At 34.7% G+C, this 25,391-nt stretch overlaps 1 non-coding gene across 1 annotated transcript; it reads left to right on the plus strand.

Moving 5' to 3' along the window:
- The first annotated feature begins 19,385 nt into the window (after positions 1–19,385).
- Positions 19,386–19,548, plus strand: LOC114491265. Its single transcript, XR_003684061.1, has one exon. It is a non-coding gene; the product is annotated as a U1 spliceosomal RNA (small nuclear RNA).
- Positions 19,549–25,391: the final 5,843 nt, after the last annotated feature.

Genomic DNA, 25,391 nt, shown 5'->3' on the forward strand with positions numbered 1-25,391 from the left:
ATGAATTAAGTTGTATAGTTGAAACACATTTATATTCCCAATATATTTATATTAATTTTTCCACTAGTATATAAGTAAAACAAAAGAAACTTCAAAATAACTCATTTTCACTTTTAAAAGCTAAATCTAAACAATTTTCTTTATACACTAATTGATCTTTATTCATTATCAACATTTCTAAACATTAGTTATTTAATTTGAAAATGACAATCTACAAATTTTAATTTATATACCAGAATTCATTTTATTCTTATATGTATTATAATTATGAGTTAAACTCTCAATAATTTAAATTTAAAAATAATTATAAAACTTTGTTTTTTCCTACTTTATCTTCCAGCATAATATATTCATAAAAGCTTAGGAAAATACAATACTTTTACTCTTACTATAGTGTATTGAATCTTAGTATATTGGGCAAAAGTAATTTAGATCTTAGATTTTAGTATATAGAGCAGAATTAATTTACAGTACTTGAGGAGTTTCAAGAAGCATATTCCCTAAAATTTTTTAAATGTATATATATATATGTATATATTTTTCTTTTCTAAATTTTGCTATAACAATTAGTTTTATGCCTATTTGAAATTTTCTTGATAATCAAACTAAATAAATGATAGCAATAAAAGCAAACCCAAATATCAAACAAAAAATAAAACACATTTAGCATAAAGTATATTCAAATTGTATTTATACAATTTAACATTATTAATACACTTTTGTTTTCTGGTTCAAAAAAGAAAAATAGTAGCAATATTTTACCCATAAAATTATGCCTATTGAATTTCATTGGAGCTGTGTAATTTGGAGTTGCATTTTTAAGTATATTTCATTGATCACGCTATTAAATTGTCCCAATTTTCACCCTTTGCCTGCTTCCACCCAGTATCCCAATTTCATCCAGCAATCCCCCTAACTTAGCTCATGTCCATTGGGAATACATATAAGTTCTTTGTCTTCTCCATTTTCCATACAATGTTTAAATTCCCCCTGTCTATTTTGTACGAATTAAGCTTCTTAAATCCTGTTTCTTTTCCCCTATTTTCCCCCTTCTCCCTCCCTGCTAATAACCCTCCATGTGAGCTCTATTTCTGTGAATCTGCTCCTGTTCTAGTTGTTTGCTTAATTTGTTTTTGTTTTTTTTTGTTCATTTTTTAGCTTCAGTTATTGATTGTGAGTTTACTGTCATTTTAATGTTTATAGTTTTGATCTTTTTCTTAAATAAGTTCCTTTAACACTTCCTAAGTAAGGGCTTCGTGATGATGAGCTCCTTTAGCTTTACCTTGTCTGGGAAGCACTTTCTCTGTCCTTTCATTCTAAATGGTAGCTTTGCTGGACAGAGTAATCTTGGTTGTAGGTCCTTGCTTTTCATCATTTGAATACTTCTTGCCAGTCCCTTCTTGCCTGCAAAGTTTCTTTTGAGAAATCAGCTGAGAGTCTTATGGGAACTCCTTTGTAGTTAACTCTCTGTTTTTTTTTCATCACACTTTTAAGATTCTCTCTTTATCTTTAAGCCTTTGGCATTCTAATTGCGATGTATCTTGGTGTGGTTGTCTTTGGGTCCAACTTGTTCGGAACTCTCTGTGCTTCCTGGACTTGCATATCTATTTCCTTCACCAAACTGGGGAAGTTTACTTTCATTATTTTTTCAAATAAGTTTTCAATTTCTTGCTTTTCATCTTCTCCTTCTGGCACCCCATGATTCAGATGTTGGCATGTTGGAGGATGTCCCAGAGTTTTCTTATACTCTCCTCATTTTTTTTTTTTGAATTCTTGTTTCTTCATTCTATTCTGGCTGAATGTTTATTTCTTCCTTATGTTCCAAATCATTAATTTGAATCCTCACTTCCTTCTCTTCACTGTTTGTTCCCTGTGGATTTTTCTTTATTTCACTTAGTGTAACCTTCATTTCTTCCCTTATGTTTTTACCTTACTGGATAATTTCTCTGAGCATCCTTATCATCAGTGTTTTGCATTCTGCATCTGATAAGTTGGCTATCTCTGTTTTGCTTAGTTCTTTTCTTGAGTTTTGTTGTTTTTTGGGGGGGCATATTTCTTTGTCTCCCCAACTTGGCAGCTCCCTGTATTTATTTCCGTGTATTATGTTGAGCTGCTTTAACTCCCTGTCTTAGTGTACCAGTTAAGTTGTAAGGAAAAGAGCCTTAGGTATTTGTCAGGACAGGGCAACCTGCTTCACCGTTTTGTGGTGCTGTGTTGGGGGGAGGATTTGGAGAGAGGACAATGATGTTGTCTGTCACTAGCCTCATTTCCAGTCATTTCCTCCACTTCTTGTATGCAACTTGATTCCTTCTAGCTGCTGCTCTGGTGATGATTCACAGCATGGGTGGGTTTGTGTATATTCTAAGACTGTGCAGGCCCTTTAAATGGACTCTCCTGATAAACCGGCAGTTTTTCCCACTGCCCCAACCCCCACTTTTTTTTTATAGCCAGAAATTGTAAGGCTTTATCTTTGTGGCACTGGAGCCCTGGTCTGTGTCATCTGGCTTGGGGCTGGGATTGCTCATTCCCAAGGTATCTCTCTCAATTTTTATCTATCACACATGAATGTGGGACGGCCTGTTTCACTGGGGCTGCCACCTCTCCACACCATGCCATGTCCTCTTCATCCTGCCTCCCCATCTCTGCCCTTCCTACCCATTGGATAAATGTAGCCTTTTTAAATCCTTGGTTGTCAGACTTACATACAGTTTAATTTTCTGGTAGTTCTGGGTGGTTTTTGTTTGGCAGTTAGTTGTGATTCTTCTCATGGCTGTGAAAGGAGGCAAAGTGTGTCTACCTATTCCTCCATCTTGACTGGAAGTGCCTTGGAGTTACTTCTTGAAGTCAAAGCATTAAGTAGCACTCGATTGGAATATTGTCAGTCCAATAATTAAATGTCAGAGCCAATTAAGGTAAACATGTGTGAGGTATGCAATGTATTTAAAGTAGTATTATTTCCCTAAATTAGGAAACAAAGGGCTAAAAAATGGCTAATGGCTTCTTGACATGATGTTCTGCCAAAAGCCTAGATTTGGTAAACATATTTTAATATGTAAAAATAACATATTACTCATATACAAATGAACATTGCAAAGATCTAGAAAACTATTCCTACTACACCATATTTCTCTTACTATATCATATACACTAATTTTTCAAGCACATCTGATTTTTAATTATGCATTAATCTATGTATATATTACTACATATCCTTAATTTAGGACTCCAAATCCATTGGGGCCTTAGCTTAGTCCTATGATTTTAGTTCAGTGTAATTTTCATAAAAGCTTCTCATCAAATTATACAAATTTATCCAAAGTTTAATTGCTGGATGAAAGTAAATTTAAATAAACATCCAATAAGACCAAATAATATCTCTAATTCATAATTTGACTTATGATAATTTGCAGGAAATAGTTTTGACTAAAAAAATTTAATTTTCACTTAAACCAGAAAATCACCTTTACTTCTTTTTTTAAAATGTTTACTTTATTTATTTTTAGAGAGGAGGGAAGGGAACGAGAAAGAAAGGAGGGAAACATCAGTGTGTGGTTGCCTCTCACAAGCCCCCTCCTGGGCACCTGGCCTGCAACCCAGGCATTTGCTCTGACTGGGAATAGAACCAGCAACCTTTTGGTTTACAGGCCAGCACTCTATCTATTGAGCTGCACCAGCCAGGGCTACTTCTTTATTTTTAATAATTTAGAAATATATGCCTGTATATAAATCTATATCCACTCACGTATGCTATCCCTAAATAATTATCTAATAGTGATGATGATATTTAAATTTCAATGTTAAAATGCCCAATGCCCTCATAAATCCAAGGTAAATTACTAAAAATAAGGTTATTGGGTCAAACTAATAATTTTATTGAAAACATACTCTGTATGAAATACAGTTTTTATTCTTGTTATATCAGTGGTTTTAAGGTGAACGGACAATGTCAATTCTGTTCTCTAATGACAAATGAAATTTTCTTCCCTTTGGAACACTTTTAATTTTTTTTTCCATGTATACTGGTATTGCTCTTATTCTGAGTGCTTTATATGTAGAACTGTGTAAGATGACATTCGTCTTGTCTCCTGGTGGCAGGTGTACTTCTAATACCTGTCAAATCTTCCAAAGACAGGAATATCTATAATGTCTCTTCTGTCTGATTCTGCAATCTGACACCCTCTCTCAGGGAAGTGATCAGACTACATTCCAGGAGATGGATGTGGCCAGCTTCTTAATAAGAGTTGTTTATTCTAGCTGTTACTGTATCTGCAGAATTTATCCTCAATAATAGGTGACTAGTTATCCAGTTATTTAGCTTTTGAGGGGTCATCTTGAAAGACTATTTATATCAATCTGTGTTCAATCAGTAATTCAGGGGAAGTACAATACAAAGAATGATTAAGCTATCATGGGTGAATAACTATAAAGAAGGAAAGACACTCTCAAGGGTATCCTAGGTCTGAGGGAAGAATTCCTGAGGAAAGACAAGCTTGGAGGGATTTCAGACCTCATTAAAATGGTGTGATTGCAGACCTCTGGATGGTGGAGATGTTCAGTGAGGAACTGACCCATGATTACTATGTAAGCAGAAAGAAAATCCTCTAGGACAGATGAGCCAAGCTGGTGGATGCTATCCATAGTGAGGGAGAGTAGCACAGTGGTTTCCAAACCCAGAGCAGAGTGTCTATATTGGGCAAACCATAAAAACAAAGCCCCATGGCACACACCAGCTGAGCCTGTGGATGGGCATGCAGAGTGTGTCTGCATTGCTACCAGCGCTGCTGAAGCTAGGCATTTGGAAGACCTTTCTCTGCAGCTATGCAAGAATCTAGCACACTTCTGTCAGTGTGGCCTGTGTCAGCTTGAGCCAGGACATGTCTAGGCCACTGTGCAGGATGAAATCAGGTGGAGATCCTGCTAAATATCCAGGGTGGGGGCCTGAAATGTATGCAGGTGGAGCTGGTAAGATGGCACAAGGAGCAGGGACCTGAATTGAGTGTCAATGTCCCTCCCTTCTTCTCTGTCTTTATGTGTATGTATTTGTTTCCTTGTCTTTCTATATTCTAACATATATCACAACCACTGAACTCCTTTCCCAGGATTTTAGCAAAGTTTCTTGTTTCTCCTGGCTGGCGTAGCTCAGTGGATTGAGCGTGGGCTGCGAACCAAAATGTCTCAGGTTCACTTCCCAGTCAGGGCACATGCTTGGGTTGCAGGCCACGGCCCCCAGCAACCACACATTGATGTTTCTCTCTCTCTCTCCCTTCCCTCTCTAAATAAATAAATAAATAAATAAATAAAATATATTTTTAAAAGTTTCTTGTTTCTAAAATGTTGAACCCACTGCTAAGATTTCCTCAGGCATCAGGGACTTTGTTTCTCTGAGACACTGGTGGAAAGAGACAACAAACTTCAAAAGCAATGGCTGTGTAGGATCTAGGCTTAGGGGTTTCCAAGGCTTACAAAAGGTATGAGGTTCACTAATCAACAAAATAAACAAGCAAGCAAAATATAACCAAAGACATTGAAACTGAGAACAGGCTGACAGTGACTAGAGGGGAGAGGGGCGGTGATAATGGGGGAAAAGGATGAAGGGTTTACAGGAACAATTATAAAGGACACATGGATAATAACAAGGAGGGGGGCTGGGAACAGGGGAGGGAGGTAGGGAAGGCTGGGGGGAAAAGGCAGAAAATTGTACGTGAACAACAATAAAAATGTTTAAAAAAAGTTATGAGGTTCAAATGTGGCATGGAAACAGAATGTTACCAAACTAGAGAATTCAGGCAATGAAGTTGTCCATAGAACCTTAGGAAGATGAGATAGCAAAGTCCTTTACCCAGTTTTTATGATGTTAAATAAACCTCTAGTATTTTGAAGTGACCCTGGGAGGATGAAGATGGCTTTATCAATAACAAAGGCAAAATGTTTCAAACACCTGGGAGAAAAATGTGTTTTGAGTCAGAAGACATCTGACTGAGAAGAAAGGAAATTATGCTTTTCACATACCTGAATTTGTGGACTGAGATTTATACATGTTCTGTCTTTGTAGATGTCTGTACACTATGATACATGAGATGTGACTTCCTAAGAGTTGTGAAGACATAAATATTTTTCTATTAATGTCCTGACCTTTTTTGGGGGGGATACTATAAAAACTATGAATAAAATCATATATATGGATCTCAAGATGATTGCAATGTAGAAGAGAAAATATTATCTGAAAATGTTAATATATGCATGTATGTTATATATATGTAAGGTGCATATATGTTATATGTGTTAATATATATGTGTATGCAAATACACATAATTTTATTTTATTTTTAAAAAATATTTTATTTCTTTATTTTTTAGAGAAAGGGGAAGGGAAGGGGAAAGAGAGGAAGAGAAACATCAATGTGTGATTGCCTTTCATATCCCCTCTACTGGGGACATGGCCCACAACCCAGGTATATGCCCCGACTGGGAATCCAACCAGTGACCCAAGTCCTTGGTCCAGAGTGACCAAGTCCTCTGAGTCAGAGATGAAGTGTATTTCTCACAACAAAATTAGCAGCCAAAGAAGCATCTGTGTCAGCTCCTATATCCAGATCCCAGTAGGGTAATTCTACAAGGGCCAGATATTTTCTGTACATGCAACAAGGGTGCATCACAGGAAAGGAATCCTGGACTTTAGTAGAATATGAACTTTTACAATGCTGCTGGCACATCTAAGCATACTTTTTCCATTGAGACAGAGAGACACACACACAGAAAGAAAGAGAATCACCTTGGGGACAAATAGGAACAATCTCTAAGTGCATTATTCTAGAATGTAAGCAAACATCTGTGGAAAAGACAGGAGATTTATCTTTAGTATAATGGGACATCCCTAGGTAGGTGCATCTCTCTAGCGGTATAACACTGTCTTAGCTTCCAGGGCCATCTTCCATTGTTATGTGTCCTTTACTTAGAAGGCCTGAATCATTAGAAATCCATGAGAAAGGAAAGGAAAATCATCTTCCAACAGAAAAAAATCAACAGGTAAACTTTGTCAGAGCTGCAATCATGACAATACTTATAACTTGGAGCTCTTAAGTCACTCCTATGTGGATGGTTGTTTGAGAGGTGCAAAATTGGGGGTTTAGATGTAGAGTTTGGAGACATAGTTATTCAAAGTTTTAAAAAACCACCAAGACTAATATGATCAAAGGTAAGGCTAGAGATGATGATGTGTACCAAATACTATAGGTCATTGTAGGCCCTCAAAATACTTTGGAACATCTATTAAATTTCAGGGCAATATTAAATGATTTTAAATGTTAGAATATCTTGACCAGAAATAGCTATTAAAATAGTACTTAATCTATAATAAATAATTTATTTTGTGTTGAATTGATCAAAAATGAATATGAGAAAACCAATTAAATTCAATAAGAATGTTAGTATATTCTAGATCAAGGTAGAGAGATCACTTAGACTATGCTGGTGACACAGGAGATGAAATATTTTGCTCAAATCCAGGCATAGAAATTATACAAAATCTAGTGTGCTGGTAATTTCCCCATATATATGTTAACATTTTTGGAAAATTTTACCATTTTTTTTCTGTTGTGATGGTCAAACGTACGTAAAATATCAAAACCTCAACTTGGATGTGTTTTGGGCATGGGGATAATCAAAGGAGACCATAAAGGGCTGGTGAGAAAAGACAAGTGGATATAATAAAGATCCACTACAACTGAGCGGGCTCCCTGGACTCAGGAAACTGCTTACATCTAACATGGTTAATATGCTAGTGAAAATATGCAATAAATCATTTAGAAATCAAGGAGTTAGTGAGCAGGTTGGGAAAAAACTAGTTCCATGATTAATTTTGTTCATTTTGAAGTAGGAAGCCAGCGACCCTCTGAAGAGTACAGGAATTATCAGGTCCTCCAGGAAGAATGGTTAAAAGGGTGATATAAGGTTTGATGTCCCTGCTGTCTACAGCCATAACACCCTGACTGTGCCCAATCTCGTCTAGTATCCCTGCTAAGTGTTGATCTTTAGCATAAGATTTTTTTTCTTTTTTTGCATTGATGTGCAAAAAGTACACACTTAGGAACCAGAGGAACAACACTAGCCATAGAGCAAACCTACCATGTCATGAATTACCCAAAAAACACTGCAAAATTATATTGTATTATTTTCTCAAAGGAGCTTTTTTTAAAATCTTTTTTTAAGTTTTTATTTGTTTATTTTTAGAGAGAGAAGGAAGGGAGATAGAGATAGAGAGAGAGAGATCAATGTGTGGTTGCTAGGGGTTATGGCCTGCAACCCAGTAATGTACCCTGGCTGGGAATCGAACCTGCGACACTTTGGTTCGCAGCCTGCACTCAATCCGCTGAGCCACGCCCGCCAGGGCCTCAAAAGGAGCTTTTAATGTGAAGAACATTATTTAGAGTTTACTTTTGTTTTGAAAATAATATTACATTTATTAAAATTACAAATCCCAAATTTACCTCTTTGTTAAGCTACTAAGCTCTACATATGAATATTATATTTCTAAGTCTAAAAAGTTTTACTACCTCTTTGGGCCTTTGAATAGTGTTTAGTCCCATTTACAAACTCAGTTAATTAAATATCTTCAACATTTTAAACTGCATTAATAAATTTAATATATTCAATTTCTTTTTAAGTATTACAATTGTCTAATTGACTTCCTGAATGCTGAAATAATTATATAAATTTAATATGGTACACTAAACCATAAGTGCTCTTAAATGTTAGAATTCTGAATATGAAATTAGTAAATCTATAATAATTTCTCAATTACACTTATTAAAATTAAAATTACAAGATTAATCAGTTTGATGGTTAAAATGTCAAATATTTTAAAATAAATCACAAGTGCTTAAGTAGCAAATATACATGATCTCTAAACTTAACACAAAAATGCTAACATTCTAGTATTTGTTTTAATTCATTTCTTTTTTTAAAAGATTTATTTATTTATTTTTAGAGAGGGAAGGGAGGGATAAAGAGAGAGAGAGAGAGAGAGACATCAGTGTGCGGTTGCTGGGGACCATGGCCTGCAACCCAGGCATGTGCCCTGGCTGGGAATTGAACCTGCAACAGTTTGGTTTGCAGCCCACACTCAATCCACTGAGCTATGCCAGTCAGGGCTTAATTCATTTCTATACTAAATTCTGAATCTCCCAGAGGTTGAAAATATTGAATCATTAACAAAAGTATAATCCTAAAAAAAAGTTAGCCTCTTGAAGAAAAATTGGGGGGCTTCCTGAGGTGTATTGCATCCATCTGGTCCATAATTTATAATTATGAACATCAACACAATTTTTCTATAACAGCAATGCTGAGCAACTCAAAGTAGCCACATTATGGACTAAAGAACATAAAAAAATGTATGGTTACATCTCCATACATGAGTCATCATTATTACCTAATTTTCAAATCAAATTAGGGTTGAATTCTGTGTTTCCCAAAGCTTTGTCTAGCTTTGCAGTTATAATGTTTAAAGTAATTTTCCTGAGAGAAAACCTGCTGAAGAATCAATCTATGAAACACACTGATAATCTATGATTTGGGCAACACCTTAAAATCCACAGCTGCCCTGCTCCTGAGGATTCTCCTGCATCACCAGGCTTCCACAGTCCTGTCATAGAGGCCAGAGGACTGAAGTATAGTTTGAAGATCTCCATATTTGCAGTCCCCATTCCTGTCCTGGCCAGAAAGGTAACTGACAATATCTATTCCTCGGAGATATATTACTAAATGTTAAAATTGGCTAGGCCTTGACTTTTAGAAAATAGAACCATCAAAAAAAAAAGCAAATAGTTTTGAGATGAGCGTTTTTGTTCAGGAGAGAGTGGTAGTCAAGGCTCTGGAACCACATTGTCTGGGTTCAAATTCTGACTCTGACAATTACTAATTATGTAATGAGCAATAGTCCTATGATAAACTAGTTCATCTGCAGCATGCTGATTAGCTTATTCTCTTTATTTTTACATATTTAAAATGGAATATAATAGTGTCTCCTGAATAGAGTATAGTGAGGGTTAATTTAGAGGACTGCATATTAGAATTGCTTGGGTTGATTTTTAGAAACAATCACAGGTTCTCAGACCCAATTCCACAATGACTAGACCAGAATATCTAAAGGTTGAGGCCTAGATAATGTAATAAAGTGATGAGATTAGTGACTTGTTTGTGCTTATAATATTTTATTATTATTGTGGAGCCCTAGACCAAATTTATCTTTGGCTCTGTTTTCAGTAACATATGCAAGCAGAAAGTAACTCCAACAAATAGTTATTTCTTTTAGACCCTACTAAGTTCAATGAGAACCTGATATTCTACTCTAAATTGGCCTACAGCCCTCTTTCATTTTCTAGTTTATTTTCTACATTGTGTATGTGTGTGTGTGCTTTATAAGTAAATTAGAAGAGATAATCATTTATATGTTACCTTCCATGTGAACTTGTTTTAATTCTTTCAGAATCTCTTGGGGGAGACCCAAACTTTCTTTGACTATTTGGATTAGTACTCATAGAATCATAATAAGAGTAATAACTGCATCATACACTTGGTATACCCTGAGTACAAGGAAACATCCTAGAACACTCAGTATAGGTTTATCATTTCTGATAATGGTAGATTCTTTGCCTATCCCTGGCTCTTGCTTTCTCACTTCCACTGTCATCATCTCTATATGCTTTAGAATATTTATTCCTATTTTTATGATACTCTGTTCTCCTTATGGAGTTTCTGAACTACCAAAATTCCGAGTCTTCTGGATTAAGGAATTCAAGAGGGAACTCTTTCTCCTAGTTCTAATACAGCATCCCAAACACCATCTTGTACACACGGTCAGTACGCCCTTCCAGCTCATTGGCCTTACTCAGTGAGAGGGGGAGGCTAGTGAAGTACTGTCTAGTAATCAGATTATGATATTTACCCTGTTGTACATGTGTGGATCCCCCATCCTCTACCAGTTATACAATGGATAAATTCCACAAACTCTTACACACTTTAATACCAGTTTCCAACACAAATTGGCAGCTTTTGGTACCTTATTAGGCATGTGGTAAATTATTGCAATAATTCATGCCTTTGTGTGGCCATCTGTTTTGTTTTTTGATCAAGACAACAGTAAAACTTGATGAGAGTTAAGGGATTTTGCACTTTAGCTTTGAATTCACTCTCTCTGGAACCCTGCAATCATAACTATGTGAGCAATCCCAGGTTAATCTGCAGAAGAATAACAGCATGTATGCCATTAATCTAGTCATTCCAGCCAACCATCTGATACAGACTGGGGTCATTACCACTCAGCTATTCACGGGCACATGAACAAGATTAGAAGAAATGTATAACTAAGCCAAGTGTGAATTTCAAATTCACAAAATTGTGATTGAAATTAATGGTTGAGAAATTTAAACCATTAAATTTTAAATTGGATTATCATACAATTATCAATAACAGATTCAAAATGGTATGTTATGTTGCTCTTATTAGCTGCTGATGTAGACAGTGCTCCCTAACTTAGTTGTATGCAAGGTGAATGCTCTCCATATGCTTCCTTGTCTCACGTAAGGCAAGGGCAGCTAAGATTCCATTCTGGTCACTGAAAATTTGGAGGTAAAACCATGGTATCCATCTTGGCATATCTTGAACAAAAAAGCTCACATCAAGGTCTATGGACTTTTGGATTAAGAGCACAGCCATGGACCATCAGTATTGGACTGATGGTCTAATGGACATCTCTTGGGTCTGAGCTCTGTCTTTGGGACCTTAACCTTTTCACTCTACCATCTTAAGCATGGGTGGGCAAACTCCATCTGTAGAGAGATAGTAAATATTTTAGGATTTTAGGATCCAAGCAGTCTCTGTCACAACTATTCAACCCTGCCACTGTAGTACAAAGAACCCATAGGTAATATGTAAAGAAAGAACATGGCTATATTCCAATATAATTTTATTTACGAGAAAAAAAGTATAGGACAAAATTTACTCCATAAGCTATAATCTGCCAAATTCTTACTTATCTAAACCATGAATATTGGCATATCTTTCTCTTAGCTTTTAATTCCAACAAGATTATTACTCCCGGTTGAGATGCTATACCTCTGCATGTGTATAGAGAAGAGAGAGGTAGTATGAGGGTTTTAGGCCTCAAATGATAATATATTTGCTAGTCAGGGCTAGCATACGTGCGTTCCAAGATTACTTACTTGATATCCTTCTAAATCTGCTCTAGCAATTCTTCACTATCCATGATAAAGCTTTCCAGCTTCATTTACAAACTAAACGCATCATTATTTCCTCAGGCTATTGAAGAACGAATTGTTTCATGAGTATTTCTACTCTGCTCAGGGTCCTGGAACCCACCAATCCCCAAATATGCTTTTCCCCACTCATGTTCCACATATCTTCTCAAGGACAGGCCTTCTAAGTGCTCTGAGGTCTGCCTGCATTTCTCTAATAATTGAATTCTTATAACATGTCCCTAGTGTGTTCGATCTCATTCATCTTCCCTTGACCTTTACTCAACACCCCTGTGAATACCTTGTACATCCATTCAGCAACAGTGTCCGGAACAGGCTGTATTGATTGTCTTGTTATTATTAACTGATTTATGCAGAGTAAGTGGGGCTGGAATTTGCATTATCTGAGTCCTGCCATTCATTCCACCTATTTCTTACTGGACATCTTTTCTTTTTTAAAAACAATATAAATGTCTTTAATTGCATACAGTTATACACAACACTTCCCAGCTCATAAGTGTAAAGGTATAGTATTTCCACCAGAAAAGCAAAATCACAGCCTTTTGATGAAAACCTTGCACTTTATACTCACCTAGTATCTCCAGCACTGTCTCCTGATAGGTACGCTTTATATTAAGAGTAGTGGTGTTGGACCCAGTTCCGTCCCTGTGTACTCTTCTGCTAATTTTACACATCACCTTAAAGCAGTACTGGCTTATTTTCATTCAGGCCTAGTTAGTCACCTTGTGGGATGGGATGGATGATATTGTAAACATATAACTTTGTTCTTGCACTCCGCATCATATCAAGGGCATACACGTAGAGTCATTTACCATAAATTCCACTTCTTACATGCAACTGAAAATTAACAAACTTGATAATGAGTGTATGATATGGAACATTTGTTTTTGCCAACCGGTGGACTTTAGTTTCTAGTGGCTTTGGAAATTTGTCCTAGATATCCTTCTCTTCTAGTGTTTTTTTATCCTTTTTTTCTTGCCCTTTACTTTCCTTTCAGTTTGCAGCTTCATTTTGAGAGAGTTCTGCATGTTTCTGTCGTGGTATCTTACATGATCATACATTGGAACTCTGTTATCCAACTCCCTTTTGAAGATGAATGGTAAAAACATTTCCACTTACAGTTCTCACAAGCATAGTACATATTTTTTTTTCTGGTACTTCAGAGAATATTGCTAAAATAGCATTAATATTATTAATCTGTTTACTTTATACAAACATGTATTCCTATATCCAAGTTATTCCACATACTTTAATCATTTCTTTTTTAAAATAATTAATTAAATTTATTTTTAGAGAGAAGGAAAAGGAGGGAGAAAGAGAGAGAGAAACACTGATGTGTAGTTGCCTCTCCCACTCCCTTTATTGGGGACCTGGCCCAGAACCCAGGCATGTGTCCTGACTGGGAATTAAACCAGTGACCCTTTGGTTTGGAGGTTGGCACTCAGTCCACTGAGCCACACCAGCCAGGGCAGATCATTTCTTCACAGAAAAGAAAATAAGGCTGACATGAACAGAGAAATCTGATCCTAAAAATGTGTTTTTTAATTTTTTACTCACTTTATTTATCACTTATTCTTTACTACAGTGTATGAGTATATTTTTTCCATTTTCTAATTCATCTTATTTTTTAATAATTTCTTAAAGATATCGTCAGGAATTTCCAGAGCTTAATAAAATAGATAAGTATTGATTGCAGATCTTTTGAAATGCTAAACTCTTAACCTAACTTCTTTTGATATTTCTAAAATAAATGTTGAACTGTCTGATGTTGTTTGAGTTATCAACCTGAATCAGATCCTGTAATACAGACACCACTGCAGGCTGTGTTTGCACCAAATGAACTGAGCTGTCATATCTACAGCTGAATAAGACTTCAAGAAAATTCATCCAATTATTTTTATTAATTTCCCCACTGTTTCTTTCCTTGTCCAATGGTCCACGTCTCCAAAGTATAAATTGCCCAGGAGTACTTGAGTAAAGAGTATCTGTCTAAATATTAAACTAGATTTTTTTCTCAATTAAAAGAATCTTCAAAATAAGTAGAAAAAAACAAGACAAAAACAAACCAAACCAAAATGAGACTGTTGTTTTAACAATGTTAACTGTATTATCATAAAATACTAATAATATCTGAATTTTTATTATCCTCTGAATACTACCATTTGTGTATTGATATTTTTATCAGATAACTAATTTCCAGCCTCTGATAACAGAACCTGTTTAGTAAACATTTATTTGGCCTGACAGAAGACTATTTTCCCTTCGTTTACTGTTTGAAAAATGGATAGTGCTACTTCGGTTTAAGGTAAGATATAGTTGTTTTTCTGTTAGATATTTAAAATTCTCTGTCTTTACATTGTTTGTGAGTGAAAAAAATTGAATAGTGACATGAAAAAAATGTATTCATAATTACCTTATTAAATCCCTACCATTCTCATGAATTTAAAACACCAAATCTTGTAAAGTAGTAGATAATCAAGATGAAAATATAGATGAGATACTTGCCTTTTAGCAATACCCAAACCTTGGACAGTAATTGCTTTGAATTTAGTGGAATACTCTTCAAAATAATCTATTAATATAGCACTAATTATTTAATATCTATATTTTGAAGATTTATCATGTCCTTGAGGATCTATGTGCCTTATTAGTTACTCGAGAGCATTTTTATATGGGCATTTTACAAATGTATATCTGTGTAAAAATGAATTTGAATGCTAATTTTTTGTGCAAAAATCGAAACAACTGCTCTCTATTGGTGTCTTTCACATAACCATATGAATTAAAAAACATAAATTTTATACTCTATATTATAATTCTCTTAAAAATACAAAAGTACTTTATTTTTAAACCCTGACATTTTGTTCCTGCAAGTTTTATACGTGGTATGGCATCCATTGTATATCAGTGGTGTGCATTCTTAAAAAATATATGTATTTTTAAATGAAAATGTTAGGTAGGATAGATAGGAAAGAAAGGCAGGGAAGAAGACATGTCCCACCCACTGACTCAGCAGCCTTGAACTTCTGTGTATCTTTTCCATTATCTGGGCAAGAAAGCCTTTGAAACTGTGCTTCCATCCCAAGGCCCGAAAGACCCAGAAAGGCCCATAAGTACCTAAAGGAATAAGCCCATTAATACCTTTTTGTAGTCATACCTCAGTCCTGGAAAGCTTAGTACCACCTTTACCTGTAGCTTCTTCCAGTCTCCCCCCTTATCTCACCAACTACATAATCCTCAGGACAAAGGACTTGGACTTGAAGCTCTTGGCTCTCTGGCCTCCTGGCCTCTGGCCATGTGCCTAGTTGCTATCCTGACCTTTGGCAACCTTTAGCTTCTACATGCTTACCCTGCTTCAACCTGAACCTATGTCTCTCACCCATCACTCCCACCTTAACTGGGCATTCTCTTCCATGAAAACAGGTCACCAATAAACCCTGCTTGCACTCTAATGGGTTTTCTGATTTCTGATTCTTATTTCATTGGAGAGAAGAACAGAGTTTGTGGGAGTTTCTTTTGTAAAAAAATACCAATAATAGTTATAGAATATATACCAATACAGCCTTTAGTCAAGTTTGTATTTCACTTAATTTATGATATGGAATGGAAAAATGTCTTTTTATTTCATCCTATTAAAAATTTCCACATTTTTCTTTTAATTTGCTTTTCCCAGAATATCTTTTCTTACTCTCTAGTTTGAGTGGTGTTTTTATTTCTTTTTAATTAAAAATAAATACATCTTATTGAGCTCATATTGATATACAAAGAGTTGCACACATTTATGTATCCATTCTGATGAGATTTTCTTCTTCCTTTAAACATCTGTGTAAGTTGCTTACCTATGAAGTTTTTTGGGAAAAAAAGGGCCACACATTAACCCGACAAGCTCAGGGGAGGCCTGCAAAGCAGCCTTGCAAACTCAGAAACCCAGAGTAACCACAAAGGATGACCTGAAATCAAAACACAAACTAAAAGCAGTTCATGGTGGGTAGTCATGTCCTAGGCTGGTATTTTTACTTAAAAAAAAAGGTCCATCCTTACCTTAATGGAGCCTGCCTTCTGTCTTTTTGCATCAGTGATAACAAACCTTTGGAATGTCTGGGTAACTTCCCTTTTTCCCCAAACCCTTTGGGCACAACCATGAGAGCTGAGACCAGAAATCCCCTCATTGTCATTGTTAATCATGTTAATTGTTGACTCTTAACTATCCTTTACCCAACTATGTAAACCTATGTAAAAGAAGTATATTTCTATCATTTTACCTTTTATCTAATACCAGAGCCTGCCTCCCACCCCCACCTTTGCTTTCTCCCACCTCCCTAATCTATCACCAATGGATTCCATGTAACCTCCTGATGTCTCCTCCTTTGGTTGCAATGTATAAAATAAGGTGCTAAACTTCCATTTTCCAGAGCATTTCTCAATTTGTTGAGATTTTGCTTACTGGCAACTGTTGTCAGTTTGGCTCAAGTAAACTCACCAAAAATTCTTTACAGGTGTGAATGTCTCTTATGTTGACAGATTTTTCTGACTCATTCTTGACAGACACAATTAGTTACTCCATTCATTGTAGTTTAATATAACTTAATATATACCTTTTAGCATTTTCTTCCATTCTTATAATGTTTGTCTATTACAATACACATTAGAAGGTAAAGACATTACTCTCTGGATCTGCAAGGTATTACATATTTTATTTTCAGTGAATAAATGGCATTAATTATTTGCATGCATTTTCTTGATATAGAATCACTGGATTTAAAAAAAAAATGTTTGAGTAAATCAAGAATACTAGGACCCTGTTCTTTAGGATTCCCAAAGGGACTGAGATTTTTAGCTATTAAATATAATAAAATCATAAATATTCTGCATAAAATTGAAGGAAACTTACAACAGAATATAAAATATAGGAAAATGGGGGTGGGGAAACCTGCTTAATCCCCAAGAACAGTGTTTGCAACTGTTTGCTATTTTCCTTCATGCAAGAAACACAGCTCTCAGGTTCTCTCTGGAGTATACCCACAGCTTTCTTCCCTCTCAGGTGTGCATCTTTACTTTTCTCTCCTAAACTCTGTGGGTACCCATGAGACTTGCAACCAGGGGAACAAAGGATAGTGGTAGCTTGTCCTAGCCTAACCCCTTGAATCTGTCTCCAAGATACTCTTTTCTCTGACTTTAAAACAATAATAATAATAGCATAGCTAAACAAGTTTTTAGTCTAAATTTTTAAGCAAAAATTATGTTGTTGGCCTTTTTCTGAGTCATAACATTATTTATAATATAAGATCAATGGTTATGTAATAGTCTTTGCACTATGACTTTTCTTAAACATTCCTCTGATTCAGATAGAACACAAGGCTAGAATGTGAGATGGCCATAGGAAAGCTTTCATGGCCTCCCAGGTGAGGTATGTATGTATCTTTCAGGCAGGGAACGTAAAGACTCACTGTACCAGGTTTAATGTAATGTGTAAATTCCTTTTTTTAAGTAAATTTTAAAATTGAATTCTAGAATTCACATATTCTTCCTTCTGCTTATTTCCAGAAGAGTGTTATTAAGTGAAAATCCTTCTAATATTCACTAAATCAATGTATATGAAGATTTAATTATTTTTCTTGGCATAAACATTTTATATTTAGAAAACATTCAGTAGCATTGATAAGTTGACCCCTCCCACATACAAATTTAAAACAAACTTGAAAACAGTCAAACAAAGAAGAGAGTTAGAGAGAGTTTATTCTTTAAAATAATGCAATAAGAAAGAATAAGAATGGCAAGTCTGTGAGTTTCTGGTCTGAATATTTCTCCCAAACCCCCAAGGATATTACAAAATATACAGAGAAAAATCTCATGTTTATGAACTGAAGATGATAGAGAATAGAGTTTAGTGACAAAAGAGAAATTTAAAAGTTAAAGGGCAAAACGTAGCAGGTAGAGAATAACAGAAAGAGGGGTATAAACTTGCCCATATTCCTCGCTGTCATCTAAACTGCAGAATCATAGGAAAGCCAGCAGGAAGGGCAGAAGAATTTCTGGAAAAGAATAATGAGGACACTACTTTTTAAAGATAGAGTTGCACTGGGTGTAATCTGAGATTTTTTTTTTTTTTTTAAACTGAGACCAGTTCCTAACTGTGCACCTCCCAGGCAACAGACAATAGAAGCCTTACTAATTTGGGACAAACCCTTGAGGCTAGAAAAACAAATGAAAATCAAGGAAAAAAATCCCTAAGAACAAGAAAACCACCAAGAGCACAAACAGAACCTAGAACCAGAAAAATTTGTGATCCACAATGTCCACTTTTCAACCAAAATTAGCTCCATCAAAGAAAATGGAGAGTCATTCATAATAAAGAAAAAAAGAAGACCAATAAAAACTGAGTGGACCCAGGTTGAATTCATCAGCCAAAAATTATATAAATATGGTCAAAGGATTTTAGGGACATATGTATAAAATTAGTGTAAGCTGATCTTAATGTGTTAATAGAAGGAAAACCTCAACAGAGAAATAAACACCATGCAAAAACTAATCAACTGCTGAAAAATAACAGTAACTATAAAGGGAAAAAATAACAAGATTTGTTTAATACCATATTTGAGTGAATAGAATAATCAGCAAACTTAAAACTAAATTCAGAAAATAACACAATCTAAATAGAAAGAAAAAAGATCAAATAAAAATTGGTAAAGCCTCAGAAACATGAGGAAATCTCAAGTATCCGATATATAAGTAGTTGAAGTTCCCCTCAAAAAAATGAAGAAAGAAAGAAATAACTAAATCAATAATGGCCAAAAATTTCGCAAATTTGTCGATCCAAGAAGCTCAACAAATCACAAAAAAAAAACAAAAGTACAAATATGCAACATATAACTCAATAATAAATCTTCTAAAAGTGTGAAATAAAGAGAAAAATGTTGAAAATATTTATAGAAAAATGAACAATTTATTTTGCTATGAATATTGGGGAACAATATTACAGTTAATGATGTAGCTTCTATCAGAAACTATTTTGGCCAGAAGACTGAAATATGAGTTATTCAAATATGCTAAACAAACAATAACATAGTGTCAACTAAAATTTCTATATCTGGTAAAATTGTCTACCAAAAAAAACAATTTACCTGGCAGAGGAGATTCCATAATCACCAAGGTGGTTTTCCAGGACAAGGCTTACCCCTTGCATTTTGGGTGTGCTGACCCCTGTGATTTCCCCTAACGTGGGAAACTCAACTGCATAATCTGTAGTAGTGGGGGACTGCATTCATGCTCTCACCTGAAAAAAAAAAAAGAAAAAAACAAAAAAACTAAACACAAAGCAAAGCTGCTTTTACATTCACAAAAATTTAGAGAATTGGTTGCCAGCAGAACTGTCTGTATTACAAGAAAAGCTAGTTTGCTCTGTGTGAAAGTATATGACATAGGATAATACATGGAAATGTATGAAAAAGCTTGGAAGTAGTAACTTATTAGTAAATAAATAAAAAATACATAATTGGACATGGAAGTTTCGAATACTATGATTTAACATACAAAAAATAGAACATAAAGTAATAATTTTAAAAAAGTATATTTTCTCTATATTGAATATTACAAAACAATACAAGAAAAAAATTAAAAAAAATTGGAGAAATATATCATTTTAATGAAATAGGAGACTGGCATTTATATGCAAGTGAAATCAACCTAATACAATAAATGACAGTTTTTTAAAAAAGAACAACGTTGGAGATAAGCATACACTTTGATTTTAAATTTTACTCTAAATTGTAAATGACTAAGAGAGTATATTGTAACAATAGTATATTGATGCAGATTAATAGAATGAAATAGATGGTATAGGAACACACAATGCATGTATTTTCAAATGATTTTCTATTCAACTAATTTTTCAACAAATCTTCCAAATGACTTAATGAGGAAAAGATAATTTTTACAGCAAATGGTACTGAAAAACCTGTATATTTGCATAATAGCTGCAATAGTTTATATTTCCATTAGCAATGTATGAAAATCCACTTGCTTCAGATCCCTGTCAGAATTTGTTGTCACGGGTTTTCATTTGGGCTTTTCTGGTAACTGTGCCATGACATTTCATTGTGGTTTACATTTGCATTTCCCTAGTGATGAATCATGGCTAACATGTTTTCATGTGCTTATTTGCCAACTACATATCCTCTCTGGTAAAAATTCTTTCATACTTTTACCCATTCTCTAACTGTATTGTTGGCTTAATTTTATTTAAGCCAACAATGGAAAAGTGGAATATTGTTGAGATTGATAGTTCTTTACTTACTCAAGATACTGGTCTGTTGTGAGATATGTGCTTTTCAAATATTATCTCTTAGTCTGTAGTTTGTATTTTTAGCTTATTTAAAGGGCTTTTCACACAGCAACTTTTTAAAAAAATTTTGAGGCAGTACGAACTACCAATTGTTTTTAATAAATTGTGATTTGGTTTACGTCTAAGAACTGTTTGCTCAGTCTTAGTTATAAAAGATTTTCTTATTTTTCTCAAAGTTTTAATTTTACATTTTGTTTAATTTTTCCATCTGTTCTCCTGTTATAACAAAAACACCATAGACTGAGTGGCTTATAAAAAATAGAAATTTATTTCTCACATTCTGGAGGCTGGAAGTCCAAGATCAGGAACCAGCATGGCCCAGTTATGATGAAGGTCCTCTTTTTTATGCTGCAAACTGCCAACTTACTTCAAAGCTCTTCCAAGGCTCTTGTGAAGGCACCCATTTCATTCATGGCAAATCTCCCCCAAAAGACCTCCTTTAATCCTAGTTACCACTTCCTAATACCATCACATATGGGGTAGGATTCCAACATATGAATTTTAAAAGGATACAAACAATCATTTCATAACAGTGAATTATTTTATATAAGTTATGAGAATTATGTTTGAACATGCCCAATATCTTCAGCATCAATTAATAAAAAGGCATTTTTTCCATCCCTTGCCTTGATTTTACACATTTGTCAAAAATCCATTGTAAATGGGGAGCAATGTCAGTAAAAGAGTAGAACCACATAACTCAATCCCTCAGAGAGATACTGATTTAAGAATATACACTCCAAAAGAATTTATAAGAATTCTAGAAACAAATTAAGAATTATCAATGCCCCAAGATAGCCCAAAGCCAACAACAGCCACAATGAAATGGGTAAGAAAAGCTATTTTATTTCAACTGTGTCAGGCCTTCCCTTAAACTGGTTTAACTGAGACCAATCAGCAGAAGGTATCCAGTTTATACTTCTCCATCAGAGAGAGAGAGAAAAGTGGAATATGCATCCAACATTCCGCCTTTTCAGAGAGCTGACATACTTTGAATGCCTGAGGGCTACTGAGAACAAAAGAAATCTAGTGTCTTATTGCAGTGAACAAGACCTGCAGTGCTGCAGACAAACACTAGAGAGAGCAAGAGATTGCCAGCACATGAAAAATAAACTGGCAGGTTTGTCTACTGGGGAACACGTTCACACAGAAAAAGATGCATCTCAATAAAAGATTTGATAGGTCCCCAGAAACTCTAGCTTGGATAATTGGTAAAGAAAGTTTTTTTTTTTTTTCACATGAAGCTGTAAGGTCATGAAGACTGGAAAAAAATGGCTAGTTTTTCAAAGGTACAATGCACCACAAATATAACAAGGTATACAAAGAAACAGAAAAGTGTGCCCCAGAAAAAGGACCAAAACAAACCTTCAAAAACCAACCCCAAGGAAATAGACAGCTGCAAATTCAAAAGAATCATGTTAAAGATGTTCCATGCATCTCAAGAGAAACACAGATACACAACTAAATGAAATCAGGAAAATTCAGCTGAAAAAAATAGAAAATATTAACATAAATATTTAAAAAGTTGGAGATGAAGAACATAATAATTGAATTGAACAATTCCCTAGAGAGTTTTAACAGTTGACTTAATGAAACAGAAGAAAAAAGTCAGTGAACTTGAAGGTAGGCTACTTAAAGTTATAGAATCAAAGAAAGCAAAAGAACAAAGAAAAGTAAAAATAAAACAAAAACATTCTAAGAGACTTGTAGGACACTGCCATGAACTCAGTATATACATTATGGGAATCCAAGGAAGAGAGAGAATAAAAGATACTGAGAAAATGTTTGAAGAAACATTAGCAAAAATCTTCTCAAATATGAGGAAGAAAAACATCCAAAGTCAATACAATTAAAAGATACCCAGTTGTATGAATGCAGAAGCCCACACTGAGATGCGTTGTTAATCAAACTGCCAAAAATTAAAGACAAAGAGAAAATCTCTAAAGTAGAAAAAGAAACAAACTCTCATCATACAGAAGAGACCTCTCATAAGATTATCCACAGTTTTTTCAACAGAAACTTTATAGGTCAGAAAAGGGGGATGTCATATTCAAAATGCTGAAATGCTGAAGAGGAAAACTGATAACTAAGAATACTATATATGGTAAAACTATGTATCAGAAGAAGGAAAAATAAAGACTTTTATATGTGTGTGTGTGTACATATGTGTATATATGTATATATGTGCATATATATACTGAGAGAGTGCATTGTCACTATACATGCCTTATAATAATTTATAAGTGAGTCTTTCACATTAAAAGTGTCAATGTAAGAAACATTGGAACCTGTAGAGAATTTTTGTTGTCTATTTAAGCCAAACTGACCACAATTGCTGGAAAGCAAAATCTTAACGGATTGAGACATTCTCCAGAAAATGGCAGTTAGTTTAGCACCTTATTTTATACATTAGAATCAAAGGAGGAGACATCGGGGGTTACATGGAATCCATTGGTGATGGATTAGGGAGGCAGCAGAAAGGCAGCAGAAACCAAAGCCTCGGGAATGGATAAAAGGTAAAATGATAGACACATACTTCTTTGACATAAATGGGTAAAAGATATTTAACAGTCAACAATGGACATAACAATGACAATGAGGGGATCTGTGGTCTCTGATTATGCCCAAGGGGTTTGGGAAAAAAGAGAAGTTACCCTGACATTCCAAAGGCCTATTATCATGGATGCAAAAAACAATAGACAGACTTAGTTAAGGTACAGCTTGACCTTTGCTAGGGAAAAATGGTGACTTAGGACATGACTATCTACTATAAAAAACATTTAGTTAATAAATTTTAATTTCAGACCATACTCTGTGGTTAATTTAGGTCTCTGAGTACGTAAGGCTGTCTGCAGACCTACACTGAGCTTGTCAGCTTAACGTGTGGCCCCTTTTCTTTCACAAATGCAAAAGGCACGTAACAGCAACATAAAGGCATAGAAAAAGATAAAAGTTTTCTGGTAACGGCAAATATATGGACAACTACAGAATTTTATAACTATGGTATTAGTGTGTAAATCACTTTTAATAGAGATATAGGATGTAAAACATAAAAGTATAAAATAAATATAAACTATGTTAATAGACACACAATATAAAAATCTAAGTTTTGGGCATTGGTAATATAATGTGGGGTATGAATGTGAAAGGATAAAATCTTTGTATGTGATCAAAGTTATCAGTTTACAATAGAGTTATATCATTATAAAGTGTTTTATTTAATTCCCATGATAACCACGGAGAATATGCCTATAGAAGCTGCACAAGAGGAAATGAGATGAAAAGTCTGGTCAGTGTGGCTCAGTTGGTTGCAGCTTCACCCCATAAACAGAAAGGGCATTCTAATTCCCATTCAAGGCACATGCCTAGGTTATGGGTTCAGTCCCTGGTCAGGGCATGTACAGGAGGCGAAGGATCTATGTTTTTCTCTCACATCAATGTTTCTCTTCCTCTCTCTCTCTCTTTTCCGTTCTTTCTAAAATCAATAAGTATGTCATTGAATGAGAATAAAAAAAAGAAATGTGATAGGAATCATTGTATGCCAATACCAATAATAAATAACTCACAGAGAAAAGCAGAAAGAGAGAAAAAGAGAAACAAAATAATTACAAGAAATATAGGACATAGTAAAATGGTGGTAGTAATTCTTTTTTTTTTTATTTTATTTATTTATTTTTAGGGAGGGGAGGGAGGGAGGGGGGAGAGAGAGAGAGAGAGAGAGAGAGAGAGAGACATCAATGTGTGGTTGCTAGGGGTTATGGCCTGCAACCCAGGAATTTACCCTGGCTGGGAATCGAACCTGCGACACTTCGGTTCTCAGCCCGCAATCCACTGAGCTACGCCAGCCAGGGCTGGTGGTAGTAATTCTTACCTATCAATAATTACTTTAAATATGAATGACTTAAACTTCCTATTCAAAAGACAGAATGTCTAGGTCCTGGCCAGCTAGGTCATTTGGTTAAAGTGCCGTCCCTATACAACAAGGTTTGGGGTTTGATCCTAGGTCAGGGAGCGTGCAAAAATCAACCAATGAACACAAAAATAAGTGGAACAACAAATCAAATGTCTCCCTCTCTCTCTCTATTTCTCTCTAAAATCAATAAGTAAAAAAAAACAAAAAACAAAAATGACAGTATCTAAATATATAAAAACAAAGAAACAATATTTAACTATATATTGTTTACCAGAGAATTATTTTAGATGTAAGGACATATAATGTTGAAAGTAAGAGGATAGTAAAAAGATATATCATGCAAATGATAATCAAAAAAGAGTAGAGATAGCCATGTTTATATAGAGTAAATATACTGTAAGTAAAAAAAATTGATATGAGAAAAAAGGATATTATATAATGATAAAAGGGTCAAGTCACCTCAAAGATACAATAATGATCAATTTACATGTACCTAATATCAGAGCTCTCAAATATATAAAGCATAAAAGTTGAAAGAAGTGGAAGAAGAAATAGTAACAACATACTAGTAGGATATTTTAATACTCCAACCTCAATAATGGATAAAACCTACTACACAGAATATCAAACGAAAATACAAGATTTGAACAACACTACAGAGCAATTGACATTAACAGATATGTACAGACTACTCTACCAAACAGATGCAGAATACATTTTTTTTTCTCAAGATCATGTGAAACATTCTCCAGGATAGATCAATGTGAGATCACAAAAGAAGTCTTAATAATTTTAGGAAGATAAAGTTTATACTAAGTATCCATTTGGACTACAATGAAATTAAATTAAAAATCAATTGCAAACT

This window comes from Phyllostomus discolor, chromosome 2, assembly GCF_004126475.2.
Source record: "Phyllostomus discolor isolate MPI-MPIP mPhyDis1 chromosome 2, mPhyDis1.pri.v3, whole genome shotgun sequence".
Classification (NCBI taxonomy): domain Eukaryota; kingdom Metazoa; phylum Chordata; class Mammalia; order Chiroptera; family Phyllostomidae; genus Phyllostomus; species Phyllostomus discolor.